At 45.1% G+C, this 17,310-nt stretch overlaps 17 non-coding genes across 17 annotated transcripts; all 17 read left to right on the top strand.

Moving 5' to 3' along the window:
- Nucleotides 1–741: 741 nt before the first annotated feature.
- On the top strand, nt 742–856 carry LOC146773180 (U5 spliceosomal RNA). The gene has a single exon (XR_014974746.1). It is a non-coding gene; the product is annotated as a U5 spliceosomal RNA (small nuclear RNA).
- Nucleotides 857–1,733: 877 nt separating this feature from the next.
- LOC146773179 (U5 spliceosomal RNA) lies at nt 1,734–1,848 on the top strand. The gene has a single exon (XR_014974776.1). It is a non-coding gene; the product is annotated as a U5 spliceosomal RNA (small nuclear RNA).
- Nucleotides 1,849–2,724: 876 nt separating this feature from the next.
- On the top strand, nt 2,725–2,839 carry LOC146773178 (U5 spliceosomal RNA). The gene has a single exon (XR_014973754.1). It is a non-coding gene; the product is annotated as a U5 spliceosomal RNA (small nuclear RNA).
- An 877-nt stretch (nt 2,840–3,716) lies between these two features.
- On the top strand, nt 3,717–3,831 carry LOC146773177 (U5 spliceosomal RNA). Its single transcript, XR_014972848.1, has one exon. It is a non-coding gene; the product is annotated as a U5 spliceosomal RNA (small nuclear RNA).
- An 889-nt stretch (nt 3,832–4,720) lies between these two features.
- LOC146773176 (U5 spliceosomal RNA) lies at nt 4,721–4,835 on the top strand. The gene has a single exon (XR_014973325.1). It is a non-coding gene; the product is annotated as a U5 spliceosomal RNA (small nuclear RNA).
- Nucleotides 4,836–5,723: 888 nt separating this feature from the next.
- On the top strand, nt 5,724–5,838 carry LOC146773175 (U5 spliceosomal RNA). The gene has a single exon (XR_014972837.1). It is a non-coding gene; the product is annotated as a U5 spliceosomal RNA (small nuclear RNA).
- Nucleotides 5,839–6,727: 889 nt separating this feature from the next.
- On the top strand, nt 6,728–6,842 carry LOC146773174 (U5 spliceosomal RNA). Its single transcript, XR_014973314.1, has one exon. It is a non-coding gene; the product is annotated as a U5 spliceosomal RNA (small nuclear RNA).
- An 888-nt stretch (nt 6,843–7,730) lies between these two features.
- LOC146773173 (U5 spliceosomal RNA) lies at nt 7,731–7,845 on the top strand. The gene has a single exon (XR_014974538.1). It is a non-coding gene; the product is annotated as a U5 spliceosomal RNA (small nuclear RNA).
- Nucleotides 7,846–8,733: 888 nt separating this feature from the next.
- LOC146773172 (U5 spliceosomal RNA) lies at nt 8,734–8,848 on the top strand. Its single transcript, XR_014973303.1, has one exon. It is a non-coding gene; the product is annotated as a U5 spliceosomal RNA (small nuclear RNA).
- An 889-nt stretch (nt 8,849–9,737) lies between these two features.
- LOC146773171 (U5 spliceosomal RNA) lies at nt 9,738–9,852 on the top strand. The gene has a single exon (XR_014973292.1). It is a non-coding gene; the product is annotated as a U5 spliceosomal RNA (small nuclear RNA).
- Nucleotides 9,853–10,728: 876 nt separating this feature from the next.
- Nucleotides 10,729–10,843, top strand: LOC146773170 (U5 spliceosomal RNA). The gene has a single exon (XR_014973281.1). It is a non-coding gene; the product is annotated as a U5 spliceosomal RNA (small nuclear RNA).
- An 878-nt stretch (nt 10,844–11,721) lies between these two features.
- On the top strand, nt 11,722–11,836 carry LOC146773169 (U5 spliceosomal RNA). The gene has a single exon (XR_014973750.1). It is a non-coding gene; the product is annotated as a U5 spliceosomal RNA (small nuclear RNA).
- An 888-nt stretch (nt 11,837–12,724) lies between these two features.
- On the top strand, nt 12,725–12,839 carry LOC146773168 (U5 spliceosomal RNA). The gene has a single exon (XR_014974537.1). It is a non-coding gene; the product is annotated as a U5 spliceosomal RNA (small nuclear RNA).
- An 876-nt stretch (nt 12,840–13,715) lies between these two features.
- Nucleotides 13,716–13,830, top strand: LOC146773167 (U5 spliceosomal RNA). Its single transcript, XR_014973270.1, has one exon. It is a non-coding gene; the product is annotated as a U5 spliceosomal RNA (small nuclear RNA).
- An 889-nt stretch (nt 13,831–14,719) lies between these two features.
- On the top strand, nt 14,720–14,834 carry LOC146773166 (U5 spliceosomal RNA). The gene has a single exon (XR_014973259.1). It is a non-coding gene; the product is annotated as a U5 spliceosomal RNA (small nuclear RNA).
- Nucleotides 14,835–15,686: 852 nt separating this feature from the next.
- LOC146773165 (U5 spliceosomal RNA) lies at nt 15,687–15,801 on the top strand. The gene has a single exon (XR_014974504.1). It is a non-coding gene; the product is annotated as a U5 spliceosomal RNA (small nuclear RNA).
- An 889-nt stretch (nt 15,802–16,690) lies between these two features.
- On the top strand, nt 16,691–16,805 carry LOC146773164 (U5 spliceosomal RNA). Its single transcript, XR_014973248.1, has one exon. It is a non-coding gene; the product is annotated as a U5 spliceosomal RNA (small nuclear RNA).
- The last annotated feature ends 505 nt before the right edge of the window (nt 16,806–17,310 follow it).

Below are 17,310 nucleotides of genomic sequence, written 5' to 3'. Positions count from 1 at the left end.
GGAGAGGTGCCTCATGGGAAAGAGCTTGTGCAGTGCATGAGATTGCTTTTCTTGACTGACTTGAAACTTCACGATCGCAGGCAGTATATTTTCTTATCTCCCAAAGATCCTGCTGCCAGATCCCAGAGGTCACCCTCCTTTTTAAAGGTGGGACCAAGACTCATGCTGTGCTTTTCATAGGGCTTGCCCGTTATTTGTGCCCGTGAGAGGTCACCAATCCTGAGTCAGCTTCCTCTCAGGTAGACTTGAAGGGGCACGTCAGACTTGTTTCATGTGTCTCCAGCCTAGACAGATATATCCTTCTATATTCAGGTTTAATGAAAGTACGTGTGAAAAAGGCACATACGGTGCATGGCTATGTGTAGAGCACAGTGGTGGCTCTGAGCATATCGATTGGAGAGATGGTGTTGAAAGCGTAAAATGGCTAGGGGACAAAAGGCCTACAGTGCCACTTAACTGAAAGCCTGATTCACATTTCCTGTTCCCCTTCCCCAGCAGCCCCGACAACTCCTAATGAGCTGAGGTTTGTACAAAAGAAATTTGCATATTCCCAGACATACACATGTGAACAGTCCACCTTTTTGTACCTTGAGCAGAGACTCTGAAATGTTGGCCTGTTTTGCCCACCGGCCTGGTTCTCGCCCTCTTTCTTAGAGCCTGAAAATACCTTTCAGGTCCTCACCCTCGCAATGACAGGGTCTTTGATGTGGCGCCACTTACCCTAGAGAGCTATATTGTCACTTACTCTAGTTTCTCTTCAAAACAAAAAAATCTTTCGCCTTTTACTAAAGATTTCCGTGGAAAGGAACATTTAAGAGTTTATTCAATTTTTTTAAGCCTTGCCACAGGTGAGGCTGTTTATCATTTGTTTAAAAGAAAAGCATTAGCAGTTGGGGAATATCCAGCAATTGTCTGCTGCTTTTTTGGGGGACATGAGTTTGGTGTTTTATTCCTGAGCTCTCTGCTTGCTCATTTGCATAAACAGAGTGCAGGAGAGGTGCCTCATGGGAAAGAGCTTGTGCAGTGCATGAGATTGCTTTTCTTGACTGACTTGAAACTTCACGATCGCAGGCAGTATATTTTCTTATCTCCCAAAGATCCTGCTGCCAGATCCCAGAGGTCACCCTCCTTTTTAAAGGTGGGACCAAGACTCATGCTGTGCTTTTCATAGGGCTTGCCCGTTATTTGTGCCCGTTGAGAGGTCGCCAATCCTGAGTCAGCTTCCTCTCAGGTAGACTTGAAGGGGCACGTCAGACTTGTTTCATGTGTCTCCAGCCTAGACAGATATATCCTTCTATATTCAGGTTTAATGAAAGTACGTGTGAAAAAGGCACATACGGTGCATGGCTATGTGTAGAGCACAGTGGTGGCTCTGAGCATATCGATTGGAGAGATGGTGTTGAAAGCGTAAAATGGCTAGGGGACAAAAGGCCTACAGTGCCACTTAACTGAAAGCCTGATTCACATTTCCTGTTCCCCTTCCCCAGCAGCCCCGACAACTCCTAATGAGCTGAGGTGAGTACAAAAGAAATTTGCATATTCCCAGACATACACATGTGAACAGTCCACCTTTTTGTACCTTGAGCAGAGACTCTGAAATGTTGGCCTGTTTTGCCCACCGGCCTGGTTCTCGCCCTCTTTCTTAGAGCCTGAAAATACCTTTCAGGTCCTCACCCTCGCAATGACAGGGTCTTTGATGTGGCGCCACTTACCCTAGAGAGCTATATTGTCACTTACTCTGGTTTCTCTTCAAAACGAAAAAATCTTTCGCCTTTTAGTAAAGATTTCCGTGGAAAGGAACATTTAAGAGTTTATTCAATTTTTTTAAGCCTTGCCACAGGTGAGGCTGTTTATGATTTGTTTAAAAGAAAAGCATTAGAAGTTGGGGAATATCCAGCAATTGTCTGCTGCTTTTTTGGGGGACATGAGTTTGGTGTTTTATTCCTGAGCTCTCTGCTTGCTCATTTGCATAAACAGAGTGCAGGAGAGGTGCCTCATGGGAAAGAGCTTGTGCAGTGCATGGGATTGCTTTTCTTGACTGACTTGAAACTTCACGATCGCAGGCAGTATATTTTCTTATCTCCCAAAGATCCTGCTGCCAGATCCCAGAGGTCACCCTCCTTTTTAAAGGTGGGACCAAGACTCATGCTGTGCTTTTCATAGGGCTTGCCCGTTATTTGTGCCCGTGAGAGGTCACCAATCCTGAGTCAGCTTCCTCTCAGGTAGACTTGAAGGGGCACGTCAGACTTGTTTCATGTGTCTCCAGCCTAGACAGATATATCCTTCTATATTCAGGTTTAATGAAAGTACATGTGAAAAAGGCACATACGGTGCATGGCTATGTGTAGAGCACAGTGGTGGCTCTGAGCATATCGATTGGAGGGATGGTGTTGAAAGCGTAAAATGGCTAGGGGACAAAAGGCCTACAGTGCCACTTAACTGAAAGCCTGATTCACATTTCCTGTTCCCCTTCCCCAGCAGCCCCGACAACTCCTAATGAGCTGAGGTGAGTACAAAAGAAAATTGCATATTCCCAGACATACACATGTGAACAGTCCACCTTTTTGTACCTTGAGCAGAGACTTTGAAATGTTGGCCTGTTTTGCCCACCGGCCTGGTTCTCGCCCTCTTTCTTAGAGCCTGAAAATACCTTTCAGGTCCTCACCCTCGCAATGACAGGGTCTTTGATGTGGCGCCACTTACCCTAGAGAGCTATATTGTCACTTACTCTGGTTTCTCTTCAAAACGAAAAAATCTTTCGCCTTTTACTAAAGATTTCCGTGGAGAGGAACGTTTAAGAGTTTATTCAATTTTTTTAAGCCTTGCCACAGGTGAGGCTGTTTATCATTTGTTTAAAATAAAAACATTAGAAGTTGGGGAATATGCAGCAATTGTCTGCTGCTTTTTTGGGGGACATGAGTTTGGTGTTTTATTCCTGAGCTCTCTGCTTGCTCATTTGCATAAACAGAGTGCAGGAGAGGTGCCTCATGGGAAAGAGCTTGTGCAGTGCATGAGATTGCTTTTCTTGACTGACTTGAAACTTCACGATCGCAGGCAGTATATTTTCTTATCTCCCAAAGATCCTGCTGCCAGATCCCAGAGGTCACCCTCCTTTTTAAAGGTGGGACCAAGACTCATGCTGTGCTTTTCATAGGCCTTGCCTGTTATTTGTGCCCGTTGAGAGGTCGCCAATCCTGAGTCAGCTTCCTCTCAGGTAGATTTGAAGGGGCACGTCAGACTTGTTTCATGTGTCTCCAGCCTAGACAGATATATCCTTCTATATTCAGGTTTAATGAAAGTACGTGTGAAAAAGGCACATACGGTGCATGGCTATGTGTAGAGCACAGTGGTGGCTCTGAGCATATCGATTGGAGAGATGGTGTTGAAAGCGTAAAATGGCTAGGGGACAAAAGGCCTACAGTGCCACTTAACTGAAAGCCTGATTCACATTTCCTGTTCCCCTTCCCCAGCAGCCCCGACAACTCCTAATGAGCTGAGGTGAGTACAAAAGAAATTTGCATATTCCCAGACATACACATGTGAACAGTCCACCTTTTTGTACCTTGAGCAGAGACTCTGAAATGTTGGCCTGTTTTGCCCACCGGCCTGGTTCTCGCCCTCTTTCTTAGAGCCTGAAAATACCTTTCAGGTCCTCACCCTCGCAATGACAGGGTCTTTGATGTGGCGCCACTTACCCTAGAGAGCTATATTGTCACTTACTCTGGTTTCTCTTCAAAACGAAAAAATCTTTCGCCTTTTACTAAAGATTTCCGTGGAGAGGAACATTTAAGAGTTTATTCAATTTTTTTAAGCCTTGTCACAGGTGAGGCTGTTTATCATTTGTTTAAAATAAAAACATTAGAAGTTGGAGAATATGCAGTAATTGTCTGCTGCTTTTTTGGGGGACATGAGTTTGGTGTTTTATTCCTGAGCTCTCTGCTTGCTCATTTGCATAAACAGAGTGCAGGAGAGGTGCCTCATGGGAAAGAGCTTGTGCAGTGCATGAGATTGCTTTTCTTGACTGACTTGAAACTTCACGATCGCAGGCAGTATATTTTCTTATCTCCCAAAGATCCTGCTGCCAGATCCCAGAGGTCACCCTCCTTTTTAAAGGTGGGACCAAGACTCATGCTGTGCTTTTCATAGGGCTTGCCCGTTATTTGTGTCCGTTTAGAGGTGCCCTGAGAGGTCACCAATCCTGAGTCAGCTTCCTCTCAGGTAGACTTGAAGGGGCACGTCAGACTTGTTTCATGTGTCTCCAGCCTAGACAGATATATCCTTCTATATTCAGGTTTAATGAAAGTACGTGTGAAAAAGGCACATAGGGTGCATGGCTATGTGTAGAGCGCAGTGGTGGCTCTGAGCATATCGATTGGAGGGATGGTGTTGAAAGCGTAAAATGGCTAGGGGACAAAAGGCCTACAGTGCCACTTAACTAAAAGCCTGATTCACATTTCCTTTTCTCCTTCCCCAGCAGCCCCGACAACTCCTAATGAGCTGAGGTTAGTACAAAAGAAATTTGCATATTCCCAGACATACACATGTGAACAGTCCACTTTTTTGTACCTTGAGCAGAGACTTTGAAAAGTTGGCCTGTTTTGCCCACCGGCCTGGTTCTCGCCCTCTTTCTTAGAGCCTGAAAATACCTTTCAGGTCCTCACCCTCGCAATGACAGGGTCTTTGATGTGGCGCCACTTACCCTAGAGAGCTATATTGTCACTTACTCTGGTTTCTCTTCAAAACGAAAAAATCTTTCGCCTTTTACTAAAGATTTCCGTGGAGAGGAACATTTAAGAGTTTATTCAATTTTTTTAAGCCTTGCCACAGGTGAGGCTGTTTATCATTTGTTTAAAATAAAAACATTAGAAGTTGGGGAATATCCAGCAATTGTCTGCTGCATTTTTGGGGGACATGAGTTTGGTGTTTTATTCCTCAGCTCTCTGCTTGCTCATTTGCATAAACAGAGTGCAGGAGAGGTGCCTCATGGGAAAGAGCTTGTGCAGTGCATGAGATTGCTTTTCTTGACTGACTTGAAACTTCACGATCGCAGGCAGTATATTTTCTTATCTCCCAAAGATCCTGCTGCCAGATCCCAGAGGTCACCCTCCTTTTTAAAGGTGGGACCAAGACTCATGCTGTGCTTTTCATAGGGCTTGCCCGTTATTTGTGCCTGTTAGAGGTGCCCTGAGAGGTCGCCAATCCTGAGTCAGCTTCCTCTCAGGTAGATTTGAAGGGGCACGTCAGACTTGTTTCATGTGTCTCCAGCCTAGACAGATATATCCTTCTATATTCAGGTTTAATGAAAGTACGTGTGAAAAAGGCACATACGGTGCATGGCTATGTGTAGAGCACAGTGGTGGCTCTGAGCATATCGATTGGAGAGATGGTGTTGAAAGCGTAAAATGGCTAGGGGACAAAAGGCCTACAGTGCCACTTAACTGAAAGCCTGATTCACATTTCCTGTTCCCCTTCCCCAGCAGCCCCGACAACTCCTAATGAGCTGAGGTGAGTACAAAAGAAATTTGCATATTCCCAGACATACACATGTGAACAGTCCACCTTTTTGTACCTTGAGCAGAGACTCTGAAATGTTGGCCTGTTTTGCCCACCGGCCTGGTTCTCGCCCTCTTTCTTAGAGCCTGAAAATACCTTTCAGGTCCTCACCCTCGCAATGACAGGGTCTTTGATGTGGCGCCACTTACCCTAGAGAGCTATATTGTCACTTACTCTGGTTTCTCTTCAAAACGAAAAAATCTTTCGCCTTTTACTAAAGATTTCCGTGGAGAGGAACATTTAAGAGTTTATTCAATTTTTTTAAGCCTTGTCACAGGTGAGGCTGTTTATCATTTGTTTAAAATAAGAACATTAGAAGTTGGGGAATATGCAGTAATTGTCTGCTGCTTTTTTGGGGGACATGAGTTTGGTGTTTTATTCCTGAGCTCTCTGCTTGCTCGTTTGCATAAACAGAGTGCAGGAGAGGTGCCTCATGGGAAAGAGCTTGTGCAGTGCATGAGATTGCTTTTCTTGACTGACTTGAAACTTCACGATCGCAGGCAGTATATTTTCTTATCTCCCAAAGATCCTGCTGCCAGATCCCAGAGGTCACCCTCCTTTTTAAAGGTGGGACCAAGACTCATGCTGTGCTTTTCATAGGGCTTGCCCGTTATTTGTGTCCGTTTAGAGGTGCCCTGAGAGGTCACCAATCCTGAGTCAGCTTCCTCTCAGGTAGACTTGAAGGGGCACGTCAGACTTGTTTCATGTGTCTCCAGCCTAGACAGATATATCCTTCTATATTCAGGTTTAATGAAAGTACGTGTGAAAAAGGCACATAGGGTGCATGGCTATGTGTAGAGCGCAGTGGTGGCTCTGAGCATATCGATTGGAGGGATGGTGTTGAAAGCGTAAAATGGCTAGGGGACAAAAGGCCTACAGTGCCACTTAACTAAAAGCCTGATTCACATTTCCTTTTCCCCTTCCCCAGCAGCCCCGACAACTCCTAATGAGCTGAGGTTAGTACAAAAGAAATTTGCATATTCCCAGACATACACATGTGAACAGTCCACTTTTTTGTACCTTGAGCAGAGACTTTGAAAAGTTGGCCTGTTTTGCCCACCGGCCTGGTTCTCGCCCTCTTTCTTAGAGCCTGAAAATACCTTTCAGGTCCTCACCCTCGCAATGACAGGGTCTTTGATGTGGCGCCACTTACCCTAGAGAGCTATATTGTCACTTACTCTGGTTTCTCTTCAAAACGAAAAAATCTTTCGCCTTTTACTAAAGATTTCCGTGGAGAGGAACATTTAAGAGTTTATTCAATTTTTTTAAGCCTTGCCACAGGTGAGGCTGTTTATCATTTGTTTAAAATAAAAACATTAGAAGTTGGGGAATATCCAGCAATTGTCTGCTGCATTTTTGGGGGACATGAGTTTGGTGTTTTATTCCTCAGCTCTCTGCTTGCTCATTTGCATAAACAGAGTGCAGGAGAGGTGCCTCATGGGAAAGAGCTTGTGCAGTGCTTGAGATTGCTTTTCTTGACTGACTTGAAACTTCACGATCGCAGGCAGTATATTTTCTTATCTCCCAAAGATCCTGCTGCCAGATCCCAGAGGTCACCCTCCTTTTTAAAGGTGGGACCAAGACTCATGCTGTGCTTTTCATAGGGCTTGCCCGTTATTTGTGCCTGTTAGAGGTGCCCTGAGAGGTCGCCAATCCTGAGTCAGCTTCCTCTCAGGTAGACTTGAAGGGGCACGTCAGACTTGTTTCATGTGTCTCCAGCCTAGACAGATATATCCTTCTATATTCAGGTTTAATGAAAGTACGTGTGAAAAAGGCACATACGGTGCATGGCTATGTGTAGAGCACAGTGGTGGCTCTGAGCATATCGATTGGAGGGATGGTGTTGAAAGCGTAAAATGGCTAGGGGACAAAAGGCCTACAGTGCCACTTAACTAAAAGCCTGATTCACATTTCCTGTTCCCCTTCCCCAGCAGCCCCGACAACTCCTAATGAGCTGAGGTGAGTACAAAAGAAATTTGCATATTCCCAGACATACACATGTGAACAGTCCACCTTTTTGTACCTTGAGCAGAGACTCTGAAATGTTGGCCTGTTTTGCCCACCGGCCTGGTTCTCGCCCTCTTTCTTAGAGCCTGAAAATACCTTTCAGGTCCTCACCCTCGCAATGACAGGGTCTTTGATGTGGCGCCACTTACCCTAGAGAGCTATATTGTCACTTATTCTGGTTTCTCTTCAAAACGAAAAAATCTTTCGCCTTTTACTAAAGATTTCCGTGGCGAGGAACATTTAAGAGTTTATTCAATTTTTTTAAGCCTTGCCACAGGTGAGGCTGTTTATCATTTGTTTAAAAGAAAAGTATTAGAAGTTGGGGAATATCCAGCAATTGTCTGCTGCTTTTTTGGGGGACATGAGTTTGGTGTTTTATTCCTGAGCTCTCTGCTTGCTCATTTGCATAAACAGAGTGCAGGAGAGGTGCCTCATGGGAAAGAGCTTGTGCAGTGCATGAGATTGCTTTTCTTGACTGACTTCAAACTTCACGATCGCAGGCAGTATATTTTCTTATCTCCCAAAGATCCTGCTGCCAGATCCCAGAGGTCACCCTCCTTTTTAAAGGTGGGACCAAGACTCATGCTGTGCTTTTCATAGGGCTTGCCCGTTATTTGTGCCCGTTCGAGGTGCCCTGAGAGGTCGCCAATCCTGAGTCAGCTTCCTCTCAGGTAGACTTGAAGGGGCACGTCAGACTTGTTTCACGTGTCTCCAGCCTAGACAGATATATCCTTCTATATTCAGGTTTAATGAAAGTACGTGTGAAAAAGGCACATACGGTGCATGGCTATGTGTAGAGCACAGTGGTGGCTCTGAGCATATCGATTGGAGGGATGGTGTTGAAAGCGTAAAATGGCTAGGGGACAAAAGGCCTACAGTGCCACTTAACTAAAAGCCTGATTCACATTTCCTGTTCCCCTTCCCCAGCAGCCCCGACAACTCCTAATGAGCTGAGGTGAGTACAAAAGAAATTTGCATATTCCCAGACATACACATGTGAACAGTCCACCTTTTTGTACCTTGAGCAGAGACTTTGAAATGTTGGCCTGTTTTGCCCACCGGCCTGGTTCTCGCCCTCTTTCTTAGAGCCTGAAAATACCTTTCAGGTCCTCACCCTCGCAATGACAGGGTCTTTGATGTGCCGCCACTTACCCTAGAGAGCTATATTGTCACTTACTCTGGTTTCTCTTCAAAACGAAAAAATCTTTCGCCTTTTACTAAAGATTTCCGTGGAGAGGAACATTTAAGAGTTTATTCAATTTTTTTAAGCCTTGCCACAGGTGAGGCTGTTTATCATTTGTTTAAAAGAAAAGCATTACAAGTTGGGGAATATCCAGAAATTGTCTGCTGCTTTTTTGGGGGACATGAGTTTGGTGTTTTATTCCTGAGCTCTCTGCTTGCTCATTTGCATAAACAGAGTGCAGGAGAGGTGCCTCATGGGAAAGAGCTTGTGCAGTGCATGAGATTGCTTTTCTTGACTGACTTGAAACTTCACGATCGCAGGCAGTATATTTTCTTATCTCCCAAAGATCCTGCTGCCAGATCCCAGAGGTCACCCTCCTTTTTAAAGGTGGGACCAAGACTCATGCTGTGCTTTTCATAGGGCTTGCCCGTTATTTGTGTCCGTTTAGAGGTGCCCTGAGAGGTCGCCAATCCTGAGTCAGCTTCCTCTCAGGTAGACTTGAAGGGGCACGTCAGACTTGTTTCACGTGTCTCCAGCCTAGACAGATATATCCTTCTATATTCAGGTTTAATGAAAGTACGTGTGAAAAAGGCACATACGGTGCATGGCTATGTGTAGAGCACAGTGGTGGCTCTGAGCATATCGATTGGAGGGATGGTGTTGAAAGCGTAAAATGGCTAGGGGACAAAAGGCCTACAGTGCCACTTAACTAAAAGCCTGATTCACATTTCCTGTTCCCCTTCCCCAGCAGCCCTGACAACTCCTAATGAGCTGAGGTGAGTACAAAAGAAATTTGCATATTCCCAGACATACACATCTGAACAGTCCATCTTTTTGTACCTTGAGCAGAGACTTTGAAATGTTGGCCTGTTTTGCCCACCGGCCTGGTTCTCGCCCTCTTTCTTAGAGCCTGAAAATACCTTTCAGGTCCTCACCCTCGCAATGACAGGGTCTTTGATGTGCCGCCACTTACCCTAGAGAGCTATATTGTCACTTACTCTGGTTTCTCTTCAAAACGAAAAAATCTTTCGCCTTTTACTAAAGATTTCCGTGGAGAGGAACATTTAAGAGTTTATTCAATTTTTTTAAGCCTTGCCACAGGTGAGGCTGTTTATCATTTGTTTAAAAGAAAAGCATTACAAGTTGGGGAATATCCAGCAATTGTCTGCTGCTTTTTTGGGGGACATGAGTTTGGTGTTTTATTCCTGAGCTCTCTGCTTGCTCATTTGCATAAACAGAGTGCAGGAGAGGTGCCTCATGGGAAAGAGCTTGTGCAGTGCATGAGATTGCTTTTCTTGACTGACTTGAAACTTCACGATCGCAGGCAGTATATTTTCTTATCTCCCAAAGATCCTGCTGCCAGATCCCAGAGGTCACCCTCCTTTTTAAAGGTGGGACCAAGACTCATGCTGTGCTTTTCATAGGGCTTGCCCGTTATTTGTGCCCGTGAGAGGTCACCAATCCTGAGTCAGCTTCCTCTCAGGTAGACTTGAAGGGGCACGTCAGACTTGTTTCATGTGTCTCCAGCCTAGACAGATATATCCTTCTATATTCAGGTTTAATGAAAGTACGTGTGAAAAAGGCACATACGGTGCATGGCTATGTGTAGAGCACAGTGGTGGCTCTGAGCATATCGATTGGAGAGATGGTGTTGAAAGCGTAAAATGGCTAGGGGACAAAAGGCCTACAGTGCCACTTAACTGAAAGCCTGATTCACATTTCCTGTTCCCCTTCCCCAGCAGCCCCGACAACTCCTAATGAGCTGAGGTGAGTACAAAAGAAATTTGCATATTCCCAGACATACACATGTGAACAGTCCACCTTTTTGTACCTTGAGCAGAGACTCTGAAATGTTGGCCTGTTTTGCCCACCGGCCTGGTTCTCGCCCTCTTTCTTAGAGCCTGAAAATACCTTTCAGGTCCTCAGCCTCGCAATGACAGGGTCTTTGATGTGGCGCCACTTACCCTAGTGAGCTATATTGTCACTTACTCTGGTTTCTCTTCAAAACGAAAAAATCTTTCGCCTTTTACTAAAGATTTCCGTGGAGAGGAACATTTAAGAGTTTATTCAATTTTTTTAAGCCTTGCCACAGGTGAGGCTGTTTATCAATTGTTTAAAAGAAAAGCATTACAAGTTGGGGAATATCCAGCAATTGTCTGCTGTTTTTTTTGGGGGACATGAGTTTGGTGTTTTATTCCTGAGCTCTCTGCTTGCTCATTTGCATAAACAGAGTGCAGGAGAGGTGCCTCATGGGAAAGAGCTTGTGCAGTGCATGAGATTGCTTTTCTTGACTGACTTGAAACTTCACGATCGCAGGCAGTATATTTTCTTATCTCCCAAAGATCCTGCTGCCAGATCCCAGAGGTCACCCTCCTTTTTAAAGGTGGGACCAAGACTCATGCTGTGCTTTTCATAGGGCTTGCCCGTTATTTGTGCCCGTTGAGAGGTCGCCAATCCTGAGTCAGCTTCCTCTCAGGTAGATTTGAAGGGGCACGTCAGACTTGTTTCATGTGTCTCCAGCCTAGACAGATATATCCTTCTATATTCAGGTTTAATGAAAGTACGTGTGAAAAAGGCACATACGGTGCATGGCTATGTGTAGAGCACAGTGGTGGCTCTGAGCATATCGATTGGAGAGATGGTGTTGAAAGCGTAAAATGGCTAGGGGACAAAAGGCCTACAGTGCCACTTAACTGAAAGCCTGATTCACATTTCCTGTTCCCCTTCCCCAGCAGCCCCGACAACTCCTAATGAGCTGAGGTGAGTACAAAAGAAATTTGCATATTCCCAGACATACACATGTGAACAGTCCACCTTTTTGTACCTTGAGCAGAGACTCTGAAATGTTGGCCTGTTTTGCCCACCGGCCTGGTTCTCGCCCTCTTTCTTAGAGCCTGAAAATACCTTTCAGGTCCTCACCCTCGCAATGACAGGGTCTTTGATGTGGCGCCACTTACCCTAGAGAGCTATATTGTCACTTACTCTGGTTTCTCTTCAAAACGAAAAAATCTTTCGCCTTTTACTAAAGATTTCCGTGGAGAGGAACATTTAAGAGTTTATTCAATTTTTTTAAGCCTTGTCACAGGTGAGGTTGTTTATCATTTGTTTAAAATAAAAACATTAGAAGTTGGGGAATATGCAGTAATTGTCTGCTGCTTTTTTGGGGGACATGAGTTTGGTGTTTTATTCCTGAGCTCTCTGCTTGCTCATTTGCATAAACAGAGTGCAGGAGAGGTGCCTCATGGGAAAGAGCTTGTGCAGTGCATGAGATTGCTTTTCTTGACTGACTTGAAACTTCACGATCGCAGGCAGTATATTTTCTTATCTCCCAAAGATCCTGCTGCCAGATCCCAGAGGTCACCCTCCTTTTTAAAGGTGGGACCAAGACTCATGCTGTGCTTTTCATAGGGCTTGCCCGGTATTTGTGCCTGTTAGAGGTGCCCTGAGAGGTCGCCAATCCTGAGTCAGCTTCCTCTCAGGTAGACTTGAAGGGGCACGTCAGACTTGTTTCATGTGTCTCCAGCCTAGACAGATATATCCTTCTATATTCAGGTTTAATGAAAGTACGTGTGAAAAAGGCACATACGGTGCATGGCTATGTGTAGAGCACAGTGGTGGCTCTGAGCATATCGATTGGAGGGATGGTGTTGAAAGCGTAAAATGGCTAGGGGACAAAAGGCCTACAGTGCCACTTAACTAAAAGCCTGATTCACATTTCCTGTTCCCCTTCCCCAGCAGCCCCGACAACTCCTAATGAGCTGAGGTGAGTACAAAAGAAATTTGCATATTCCCAGACATACACATGTGAACAGTCCACCTTTTTGTACCTTGAGCAGAGACTCTGAAATGTTGGCCTGTTTTGCCCACCGGCCTGGTTCTCGCCCTCTTTCTTAGAGCCTGAAAATACCTTTCAGGTCCTCACCCTCGCAATGACAGGGTCTTTGATGTGGCGCCACTTACCCTAGAGAGCTATATTGTCACTTATTCTGGTTTCTCTTCAAAACGAAAAAATCTTTCGCCTTTTACTAAAGATTTCCGTGGCGAGGAACATTTAAGAGTTTATTCAATTTTTTTAAGCCTTGCCACAGGTGAGGCTGTTTATCATTTGTTTAAAAGAAAAGTATTAGAAGTTGGGGAATATCCAGCAATTGTCTGCTGCTTTTTTGGGGGACATTAGTTTGGTGTTTTATTCCTGAGCTCTCTGCTTGCTCATTTGCATAAACAGAGTGCAGGAGAGGTGCCTCATGGGAAAGAGCTTGTGCAGTGCATGAGATTGCTTTTCTTGACTGACTTCAAACTTCACGATCGCAGGCAGTATATTTTCTTATCTCCCAAAGATCCTGCTGCCAGATCCCAGAGGTCACCCTCCTTTTTAAAGGTGGGACCAAGACTCATGCTGTGCTTTTCATAGGGCTTGCCCGTTATTTGTGCCCGTGAGAGGTCACCAATCCTGAGTCAGCTTCCTCTCAGGTAGACTTGAAGGGGCACGTCAGACTTGTTTCATGTGTCTCCAGCCTAGACAGATATATCCTTCTATATTCAGGTTTAATGAAAGTACGTGTGAAAAAGGCACATACGGTGCATGGCTATGTGTAGAGCACAGTGGTGGCTCTGAGCATATCGATTGGAGAGATGGTGTTGAAAGCGTAAAATGGCTAGGGGACAAAAGGCCTACAGTGCCACTTAACTGAAAGCCTGATTCACATTTCCTGTTCCCCTTCCCCAGCAGCCCCGACAACTCCTAATGAGCTGAGGTGAGTACAAAAGAAATTTGCATATTCCCAGACATACACATGTGAACAGTCCACCTTTTTGTACCTTGAGCAGAGACTTTGAAATGTTGGCCTGTTTTGCCCACCGGCCTGGTTCTCGCCCTCTTTCTTAGAGCCTGAAAATACCTTTCAGGTCCTCACCCTCGCAATGACAGGGTCTTTGATGTGCCGCCACTTACCCTAGAGAGCTATATTGTCACTTACTCTGGTTTCTCTTCAAAACGAAAAAATCTTTCGCCTTTTACTAAAGATTTCCGTGGAGAGGAACATTTAAGAGTTTATTCAATTTTTTTAAGCCTTGCCACAGGTGAGGCTGTTTATCATTTGTTTAAAAGAAAAGCATTACAAGTTGGGGAATATCCAGAAATTGTCTGCTGCTTTTTTGGGGGACATGAGTTTGGTGTTTTATTCCTGAGCTCTCTGCTTGCTCATTTGCTTAAACAGAGTGCAGGAGAGGTGCCTCATGGGAAAGAGCTTGTGCAGTGCATGAGATTGCTTTTCTTGACTGACTTGAAACTTCACGATCGCAGGCAGTATATTTTCTTATCTCCCAAAGATCCTGCTGCCAGATCCCAGAGGTCACCCTCCTTTTTAAAGGTGGGACCAAGACTCATGCTGTGCTTTTCATAGGGCTTGCCCGTTATTTGTGTCCGTTTAGAGGTGCCCTGAGAGGTCGCCAATCCTGAGTCAGCTTCCTCTCAGGTAGACTTGAAGGGGCACGTCAGACTTGTTTCACGTGTCTCCAGCCTAGACAGATATATCCTTCTATATTCAGGTTTAATGAAAGTACGTGTGAAAAAGGCACATACGGTGCATGGCTATGTGTAGAGCACAGTGGTGGCTCTGAGCATATCGATTGGAGGGATGGTGTTGAAAGCGTAAAATGGCTAGGGGACAAAAGGCCTACAGTGCCACTTAACTAAAAGCCTGATTCACATTTCCTGTTCCCCTTCCCCAGCAGCCCTGACAACTCCTAATGAGCTGAGGTGAGTACAAAAGAAATTTGCATATTCCCAGACATACACATGTGAACAGTCCACCTTTTTGTACCTTGAGCAGAGACTTTGAAATGTTGGCCTGTTTTGCCCACTGGCCTGGTTCTCGCCCTCTTTCTTAGAGCCTGAAAATACCTTTCAGGTCCTCACCCTCGCAATGACAGGGTCTTTGATGTGCCGCCACTTACCCTAGAGAGCTATATTGTCACTTACTCTGGTTTCTCTTCAAAACGAAAAAATCTTTCGCCTTTTACTAAAGATTTCCGTGGAGAGGAACATTTAAGAGTTTATTCAATTTTTTTAAGCCTTGCCACAGGTGAGGCTGTTTATCATTTGTTTAAAAGAAAAGCATTACAAGTTGGGGAATATCCAGCAATTGTCTGCTGCTTTTTTGGGGGACATGAGTTTGGTGTTTTATTCCTGAGCTCTCTGCTTGCTCATTTGCATAAACAGAGTGCAGGAGAGGTGCCTCATGGGAAAGAGCTTGTGCAGTGCATGAGATTGCTTTTCTTGACTGACTTGAAACTTCACGATCGCAGGCAGTATATTTTCTTATCTCCCAAAGATCCTGCTGCCAGATCCCAGAGGTCACCCTCCTTTTTAAAGGTGGGACCAAGACTCATGCTGTGCTTTTCATAGGGCTTGCCCGTTATTTGTGCCCGTTAGAGGTGCCCTGAGAGGTCGCCAATCCTGAGTCAGCTTCCTCTCAGGTAGACTTGAAGGGGCACGTCAGACTTGTTTCACGTGTCTCCAGCCTAGACAGATATATCCTTCTATATTCAGGTTTAATGAAAGTATGTGTGAAAAAGGCACATACGGTGCATGGCTATGTGTAGAGCGTGTTGAAAGCGTAAAATGGCTAGGGGACAAAAGGCCTACAGTGCCACTTAACTAAAAGCCTGATTCACATTTCCTGTTCCCCTTCCCCAGCAGCCCCGACAACTCCTAATGAGCTGAGGTGAGTACAAAAGAAATTTGCATATTCCCAGACATACACATGTGAACAGTCCACCTTTTTGTACCTTGAGCAGAGACTTTGAAATGTTGGCCTGTTTTGCCCACCGGCCTGGTTCTCGCCCTCTTTCTTAGAGCCTGAAAATACCTTTCAGGTCCTCACCCTCGCAATGACAGGGTCTTTGATGTGCCGCCACTTACCCTAGAGAGCTATATTGTCACTTACTCTGGTTTCTCTTCAAAACGAAAAAATCTTTCGCCTTTTACTAAAGAGTTCCGTGGAGAGGAACATTTAAGAGTTTATTCAATTTTTTTAAGCCTTGCCACAGGTGAGGCTGTTTATCATTTGTTTAAAAGAAAAGCATTGCAAGTTGGGGAATATCCAGCAATTGTCTGCTGCTTTTTTGGGGGACATGAGTTTGGTGTTTTATTCCTGAGCTCTCTGCTTGCTCATTTGCATAAACAGAGTGCAGGAGAGGTGCCTCATGGGAAAGAGCTTGTGCAGTGCATGAGATTGCTTTTCTTGACTGACTTGAAACTTCACGATCGCAGGCAGTATATTTTCTTATCTCCCAAAGATCCTGCTGCCAGATCCCAGAGGTCACCCTCCTTTTTAAAGGTGGGACCAAGACTCATGCTGTGCTTTTCATAGGGCTTGCCCGTTATTTGTGCCCGTTTAGAGGTGCCCTGAGAGGTCACCAATCCTGAGTCAGCTTCCTCTCAGGTAGACTTGAAGGGGCACGTCAGACTTGTTTCATGTGTCTCCAGCCTAGACAGATATATCCTTCTATATTCAGGTTTAATGAAAGTACGTGTGAAAAAGGCACATACGGTGCATGGCTATGTGTAGAGCACAGTGGTGGCTCTGAGCATATCGATTGGAGAGGTGGTGTTGAAAGCGTAAAATGGCTAGGGGACAAAAGGCCTACAGTGCCACTTAACTGAAAGCCTGATTCACATTTCCTGTTCCCCTTCCCCAGCAGCCCCGACAACTCCTAATGAGCTGAGGTTTGTACAAAAGAAATTTGCATATTCCCAGACATACACATGTGAACAGTCCACCTTTTTGTACCTTGAGCAGAGACTCTGAAATGTTGGCCTGTTTTGCCCACCGGCCTGGTTCTCGCCCTCTTTCTTAGAGCCTGAAAATACCTTTCAGGTCCTCACCCTCGCAATGACAGGGTCTTTGATGTGGCGCCACTTACCCTAGAGAGCTATATTGTCACTTACTCTGGTTTCTCTTCAAAACGAAAAAATCTTTCGCCTTTTACTAAAGATTTCCGTGGAGAGGAACATTTAAGAGTTTATTCAATTTTTTTAAGCCTTGCCACAGGTGAGGCTGTTTATCATTTGTTTAAAAGAAAAGCATTAGAAGTTGGGGAATATCCAGCAATTGTCTGCTGCTTTTTTGGGGGACATGAGTTTGGTGTTTTATTCCTGAGCTCTCTGCTTGCTCATTTGCATAAACAGAGTGCAGGAGAGGTGCCTCATGGGAAAGAGCTTGTGCAGTGCATGAGATTGCTTTTCTTGACTGACTTGAAACTTCACGATCGCAGGCAGTATATTTTCTAATCTCCCAAAGATCCTGCTGCCAGATCCCAGAGGTCACCCTCCTTTTTAAAGGTGGGACCAAGACTCATGCTGTGCTTTTCATAGGGCTTGCCCGTTATTTGTGCCCGTTTAGAGGTGCCCTGAGAGGTCACCAATCCTGAGTCAGCTTCCTCTCAGGTAGACTTGAAGGGGCACGTCAGACTTGTTTCATGTGTCTCCAGCCTAGACAGATATATCCTTCTATATTCAGGTTTAATGAAAGTACGTGTGAAAAAGGCACATACGGTGCATGGCT

The sequence above is a fragment of the Triturus cristatus genome, chromosome 12 (assembly GCF_964204655.1).
Source record: "Triturus cristatus chromosome 12, aTriCri1.1, whole genome shotgun sequence".
Taxonomy (NCBI): Eukaryota; Metazoa; Chordata; class Amphibia; order Caudata; family Salamandridae; genus Triturus; species Triturus cristatus.
The sequence above is the reverse complement of the archived record's forward strand: the minus strand, read 5'-3'. Positions and strand labels throughout refer to the sequence as shown.